This window comes from Pinus tabuliformis, chromosome 2_2 (genome assembly GCF_031772625.1).
Source record: "Pinus tabuliformis cultivar Carrire ecotype Pingquan chromosome 2_2, CPIR1, whole genome shotgun sequence".
In the NCBI taxonomy this organism is placed as follows: Eukaryota; Viridiplantae; Streptophyta; class Pinopsida; order Pinales; family Pinaceae; genus Pinus; species Pinus tabuliformis.
The window spans coordinates 1301737365-1301744983 of NC_142300.1; the positions used below are offsets into that span (position 1 = coordinate 1301737365).

The window sequence follows — 7619 nt, forward strand, 5'->3', positions numbered from 1 at the left end:
CCATATACACCTCAGCAAAATGGAGTCATAGAAAGAATGAACAAGACGTTGATGGAAAGGGCAAGAAGCATGCTCAATGGTGTCGGGTTAGGACAGGAATTTTGGGCAGAGGCGGTGGATACTGCACGTTACCTGATCAACAGATCACCCTCATCAGCGTTGGAGGATAAGACTCCATAAGAAGTATGGACTGGTAAGAAACCCTCTCTTTCACATCTGAGGGTATTTGGATGTGATGCATATGTACATGTTCCAATGGAGAAACGAACCAAGTTGGATAGTAAATCTGAAAAGTGCATATTTATTGGGTATAAGGATGGTTTAAAGGGTTATAAGCTTTGGAACCCAGTCACACGGAAGGTTGTGTACAGCCGAGATGTGGTATTCAGAGAGGTAAAAGATGTTATTCAATCTGAAGTCCAACCAAAGGAACCTGAGAAGATAGAGTTTGAGCCAAAGGAGGAAGAATCAGACTCTGCAGCAGAGGAGGAATCAGAAGATGAAGAGCCACAAACTCCGGCTGTGAGAAGATCAGGTCGAGAAAGAAGGCAGCCAGAAAGGTATAGTCCATCTGCTTTCAGTTCAAATTTTGCTTTGTCTGTTACTGATGATGATCCCAGAACTGTGAAGGAAGCAGTGGATTCATAGGATGGAAAACTCTGGAAAGAGGCCATGGTTGATGAAATGGCATCTTTGCACAAAAATGAGGCTTGGGATCTGGTAGAGTTGCCGGCTGGAAGGAAACCCATTGGCAGCAAATGGGTGTTCAAGAAGAAGACTAATGCAGAAGGAAAGGTGGAGAAATACAAAGCTCGGTTGGTAGCAAAAGGTTATTACTAGGTGCCGGGAATTGATTTTGGTGATATTTTTTCTCCTGTTGCCAAGGTAACTTCTATTAGATTACTTTTATCTGTTGCTGCTGCTTTTGATTTTGAGGTAGAACAGATGGATGTGAAGACAACATTTCTTCACGGGGATTTGGAAGAGGAAATCTACATGAAGCAACCTGAAGGCTTTGTGGTGAAGGGTAAGAAATAACTGGTATGCAAGTTAAAGAATTCTCTGTATGGGTTAAAACAGTCACCAAGGATGTGGTATCAGAAATTTGATACATTTATACGGGGACTTGGCTTCACCAGAAGAAAAGCAGATCATTGCGTGTATTTTAAATTAATTGGTGACCGTGTTATTTATCTGGTCTTGTATGTGGATGATATGTTGCTGGTTGGAAATGACAAAGAAATTATCCAGGATTTAAAGACCCAATTGTCCTCCAAATTTGACATGAAAGATCTTGGTGCTGCAAACTATATTTTGGGCATGGAAATTAAAAGAGATCGGGCAAAGAGGAAGCTCTGGTTAAACCAGAGGAAGTATGTCGAGACAATACTGCAGAGGTTTAATATGCAGGATAGTAAACCGGTGAAGGTTCCTATTCCTGTAGGTGTGAGGTTATCTGCTGAACAGTGTCCCAAGACACAAGAAGAGGAAGAGGACATGTCCCGTGTTCCATATGCAAGTGCAGTCGGTAGCCTGATGTATGCAATGGTCTGTACTAGACCAGACATTGCACATGCAGTGGGAGTATTGAGCAGGTTTATGTCAAAACCTGGGAAGGAGCACTGGACAACAGTGAAGCGGGTTTTCAGGTATTTGCGTGGCACTAGTGATTATGGTTTGTGCTACCAAGGAAGACCAGGATTGGACAGAGTGTTGGATATTCATGGTTTTGTTGATGCGTACTGGGTTGGAGATCTGGATCGGAGAAGATCCACAAGTGGGTATGTGTTTAACCTATTTGGAGGTGCAGTCAGTTGGATGAGTAAGAAACAATCTATAGTGGCACTATCAACTACAGAGGCAGAATACATGGCAGCCACTCATGCAAGCAAGGAAGCAGTTTGGTTGCAGAGATTGTGTTCAAGTATGGGGTTAGTACAGGGAGATATAAGAATAGACTGTGACAGCCAAAGTGCAATTTTCTTGGCAAAGAACCCTGCTTATCATTCAAAGACAAAGCACATTGATGTTCAATATCACTTTGTGAGGGATATGATAGAAGACAAAAAGGTGTTGTTGGTAAAGGTGGACACTTTGAAGAATACTGCAGATGCATTGACAAAATCTGTGAGCTCTGAGAAGTTCTCTTGGTGTAGAGAAACAATGGGTGTTTCAGGGCTGGAAAAATGACTAAGCTCTCCTGTGGCCCCCTGTGGAAAGAAAACAACAAGTGGGAGATTGTTGGGTTGTGTTATATTCTTTCCACGAGTTTTGTGCATGATTTTCGCACATGGTATTGGACGTGATGGTTTTTCGGTCCATGGTATTGGATGCTTCGGCATGTATAAATATGTATTGTAACATTAAAAGGAACATAATGAAAAATCAAGCTGGTAGTCCCGGTTTTGGGATCCAGGGAAAAATCTCTGTGCATATGTGTTTTATGGGTTATGCTCTTGCATTGTTTATTTTCTTTGTTTAAGAATTCGTATGCAGGTAATTTCTGTATAGGGTTAAAACCTACACCCTAGGACAAAAATATTTTTCCTGAATCTCTCCAGATTTCAAGACCCAAACAGTGTCTTAATTTACCAAGGTGTGTCATTTCGAATACCTGTGACATCTGTTGCTTGATTTCTTTGATCAAATATGTAGCATCACCTGTAATGATCAAATCGTCTACATACAAAGAAATAATCACTATGCGCCCTTGTTCATTTTGCATGGTGTAAAGATTAGGGTCATTTTTGCTTTTGATGCCAAATTGTAGAAAACATCAATCAATCTTTTCATACCAAGACCTAGGTTCTTGCTTTATTCCATAAAGTTCTTTATTTAACCTACAGACTAAATGTTCTTTCCCTCTCTAGACAAACCCTTCAGGTTGCTCTAAATAAACCTCTTCTTTCAATTCTCCTTTTAAAAATGCAGATTTTACATCTAGTTGGTGAATCATCCAATGTTTCTTGGTAGCTAAAGCAATCAACATTCTGATGGTATTAAGTTTAGCTACAGGGGCAAAGGTTTATTCATAGTCAATGTCTTCTTTTTGTGAATACCCCTTTGTTACCAATCTAGCTTTTAATTTATTTGTAGTTCCCTCTGCATTAATCTTTGGTTTATACAGCCATTTACAAACTATGGTTTGTTTCCCTCTAGGAAGTTCAACCAATTCCCAAGTGTTGTTTCTGATTATAGATTCATATTCCTGTTCCATAGCTGTTTTCCATTCGCTAAATTCATTTTATTCCTTATAACTAGAAGGTTCAACAATATTCGTCATACTAGTTATAAAATCATTTCCCCTATATCTTGCAAGCAATTGAGGTTTCCTACCTGATCTCCTAAGTGGTGGGGTAGCCTCAAAGCTTGTTTGATCATCATTCTCTTTTTCTTCCTGCTGTTGTTGCTGTTGTTGTTGATGTTGTTGTATCTACTACTGTTGCTGCTACTATTCATCGTTTGCCTTTGTCTGTTGTTGATCCTAATTGTTTCCTGTTTCTTCACTTTCTTCTTCCACCATGTACGGAATATTCCATTCCTCATTGTGCTTATTAGATTCTTCATGATCCTATTCATGGAATATGACATCTCTACTTACAAAAAATTTGTCAGTAGAGGGATTAAATAATCTATAGGCTTTATATTGTGAACAATACCCTATAAAGGTACATCTGATGGCTTTTGAATCTAGTTTTATTCTGTCTTCTTTTGGAATATGGGCAAATGCTTTAGACCCAAATACTCTTAAATGTTTTACTGCATGCTTAAATCCATATAGTGCTTCATAAGGAGTTTTAAACTCAAGACTCTTTGTAGGACTCCTATTTTTTAAGTAAATTGGAGTATTCAATGCTTCAACCCAAAAACCATTTGACAAATTCTTACCTTTTAACATGCTTCTAGCACATCCCACCAACATTCTGTTCTTTCTTTATGTTACTCCATTCTGCTGAGGAGTATGGGGTACTGTAAATTATTGTAATATTCCATGATATTTACAATACTTGATAAGCTCATCCTTCCTGTATTCTCCCCCTTGATCGGAGCGGAGAATTTTTTTAGCTTCCATATTTGCTTTTCAATCATATTCCTGAACTCCTTAAAGTATTCAAATGTGTGATTTTTCTTACTCAAGAAATATACCCAAGAAAACTTTGTGCAATCATCAATAAACTGTGAAAAATATAGTGCACCTCCTAATGACTTTGTTTGCATGGGTCCACAAAGATTTTTGTGCACAAATTCAAGTATATCTCTATGTTTCTTCTCTATTCAAACAATGAATTCTTCTCTATGCATCTTTCCTAATGTACAAGCATCACAATCATTATGCACTTGTTTTAACATAAGAAGATCTCTTACCATTTCCTTTTTCTAAAGTAACAACAAATCATTGTAGTTGATATGACCAAATCTTTGATGCCATAGCTCTTCTGTAGTCAAACCCGCTACTATTAAAGCTCGAACTGGTGCTGGTCTTACATCCAATTTGTACAGACCTCCTGTTCGAATTCCTGTAGCAATTGTCTTCATGCCATCTAACAGATCTTTAATATAGTAGTTAGATTTTAAAAATTCAACTTTAAGATCTTGATCTGTAATCATGGATACAGAAATCAAGTTCTTTGTTATACCGGGCACATACATAACATTATAAATTTGTCTTATATTACCATTAGGTAAAATGACAGAAATTTTCCCACATCCTTTGATCTGATGACTTCTATCATCACCTAGGTAGATTTGTGCTCTGTCGTTGATTTCTTTAAAATATTCAAACCATTGCTTGTTCCCTGTCATATGTGTTGATGCTCCCGAATCTACATACCAGATGTCTGCATCAACATTCTCATCACGATCTGCCATGAACAATCTGAAATTTTGCTCATGATTATCATTCGTGAGATGACCTGCATGTCTTTTCTGCTTCTGTTGTTCTTCATGATATTTCTTCTTCCTGCACTCTCTAGCTATATGACCCAGTTTTCTGCAATAAAAACACTTAATTATAGAGTTGTTTCTATTCGGATTCATACCTTGGGTCAGATTTGGTCTTTCCTGTGAGCTTCCTCCGTTTTGTTGTTGTGGATTTCCTCTTCCTTTGTAGAAGTTCTTTTTCACCATCAATGCAAGATTGGCACTCTGGAGCTTTATATTCAATCTTGTTTCTTATTCTTGCATCAGTATTCCTGTCAGTTTTTCAAACTTTGGGATTTTCTCTCTCGCATTTATCCCAGTGATGAACATTTGGTAGTCATTGGTCACACCATTCATGGTAATTGTTACAAGATATGTATCATCAACTGTTTGACCAATTTCTCCCAATTTGTTCTTTAGATATTTGATCCTTGCTATGAAGGCAACAACTGTTTCATTCTCCTCCATCTTCAGGGATAAGATCTTGCTCTTCAGAAACAGAAGACGATTTGTATTCCTGATCTCATATAGATCCTCCAAAATTCCCCAAATTTCGCTTGCTGATTTACATTCTCTGATATGTGGTATGATGCAGTCTTTCAGTGACATATTTAGCAACATCCTTGCTTTACCCTCATGCTTCTCCCAATCTGGGACTGTTGCAGATCCAGTTGCTGGCTTCTGTTCATCCCCATTTGCAATCGTCCAAGCACTCTACACTTCTAGCAGAGTCTGCATCTTGAATTTACAATTCGCATCATTGTAGTCGTTTAGCTTGTTATGCTCATTCAAGCATGCTTCAAACATCTGATTATTCATCTTGGAAATTAAAACAAATTTGACAAGTAAAAAAAAATGTTGGATTTACCCCAAATCTGTGTCAAAGATAGAGATCGTTAATCTCCAATGTTTTTTTCGACGGCCTCCTTCTGGTCTTCTTCTCGGTAGACCTTGGCCTCCACGCAACCTTATCTTTTTGTTGTGATGTTTTTTTTTGTTTCTCGACCTCGCAGCCTTCTCTCAGCTTCTCTCACCACGGTCATCGCGCTTCTCCACCACGAAGTTGCGACGATCGTTGCAGATGTACACGTGATATCTGTGACGATCCACAAAATGAAAATACATAGAAGTTTCACAATGTGATTGTCACAGTTTTTCCTCAAATACTTGCGACGATTTCGCGTTAGGTGCAACTGGCAAGTTCCTTACTCGGTGAACAGGTTTTCTCAGCCCTATCGCTCTAATACCATGATAAAAATTCAATGTCGTATATTAAATGAAATGAACCCCACTAGTCAGCTCTACGAAAGGGAGTCTGAACCAGGAGAGTCTGGTTCTGCAGAACGCTCTACATTGTTCATGTACATTACACAATATATAGTAATCACAATTTTAGGGAAGTTAGAACCATAACCTAAAAAATAGAAAATAATTTCTAGCCTGAGGTCTTGTGAACCAACTCACTATTCTAAGATATTCTCCATTATCTCTAACACTGCAATCCCTGAGCTTGTAAGTACATCCTTATTTCGAGATGCGACTAGAATTAAGCTACTTTGTTGAACTGCATCTTTCACCAGTAAAAGCAATGCTTCCACCTGCTGAAGATGGTCCACATCATCTAAAATTAGGAAAGCATGAGAAGATTTAAGATACCTATGGAGCTTCCCTATACCATCATCAGTGTTGTCTATTTGCACATTCACTTGAGCCAAGCCACTAAGAATCATACTTTTCAAATGTTTTAAAGATTTTCTCGCTACGTTTTCTCTGACATCAAATTGAAAGTAAGTTTGCTTGTAATTTGATCTCCGATGGTTAAAGATCTCTTTTGCTATGGTGGTTTTGCCAGCACCACCAAGCCCGACAATTCCTATTAACTCTACTCTATTTGATCTTGTGAGGCTCCATCCAAGGGTCCTCTACATAACTAAAATTCTCAATTTTGAAATGCAATAAAAGGGCAATAATTTATTTTTTGACAAGACATTTAAACGATGATAATTTACCATTTAAAATCTAATTCCTACAATTTAAATAGTGAACATTTCATTTCAATCACTTAAATGAGTAATCTATGCATAGAGAAATACCTGTAGCGATAGCCCGGTGGAGATGCCCTTGAGCTGATGCTCCTGCTGGAACGCTCATTTCATTTCAATCACTTACATGAGTAAACTATGCATAGAGAAATACCTGTACCGATAGCCCGGTGGAGATGCCCTTGAGTTGATGCTCCTGCTGGAACGCTCCTCTTGACTACCGACTGGATTTACCTCCTAGCCAACTAGGAAGTAATTCCTAGCCCAGGATACCTCCACACGTTCCCTAGCCCATCGAGCCCAAGTCCAACCAGATGCAGTGTGTCCAAGATGAATAATACTCCCCTCCTCTCTCTCAAAAAATTCCTCCAAAACCATCCAAACCAAAACCAAAAGCAAGACCAAGCATCCCCTTCCTCCCCTCATCCTTCCCCTTTTATGCCCCCTTCTCTTCTCTTCCTCAACCACCTCTCATTAATGTCATAACTTCTCCCTCATCTGTACATTTGACTTCTCTTCTCCCAAGTAAACATGAGAGGACATTTGGGAATGTGATATGAATATAAAATTGGGTAATTAATTGGAGAGGACCATGTATTCTCCCAAGTAAATATTTTGGGGATGAGAGATGAATATATAAATTAGTAATTAATTGGA

At 38.5% G+C, this 7619-nt stretch overlaps 1 pseudogene; it reads right to left on the reverse strand.

Moving 5' to 3' along the window:
• The window catches only part of LOC149198269 (putative WRKY transcription factor 19), a 29558-nt pseudogene extending 23513 nt beyond the window's left edge, over nt 1-6045 (reverse strand).
• Between the last annotated feature and the right edge of the window lie 1574 nt (nt 6046-7619).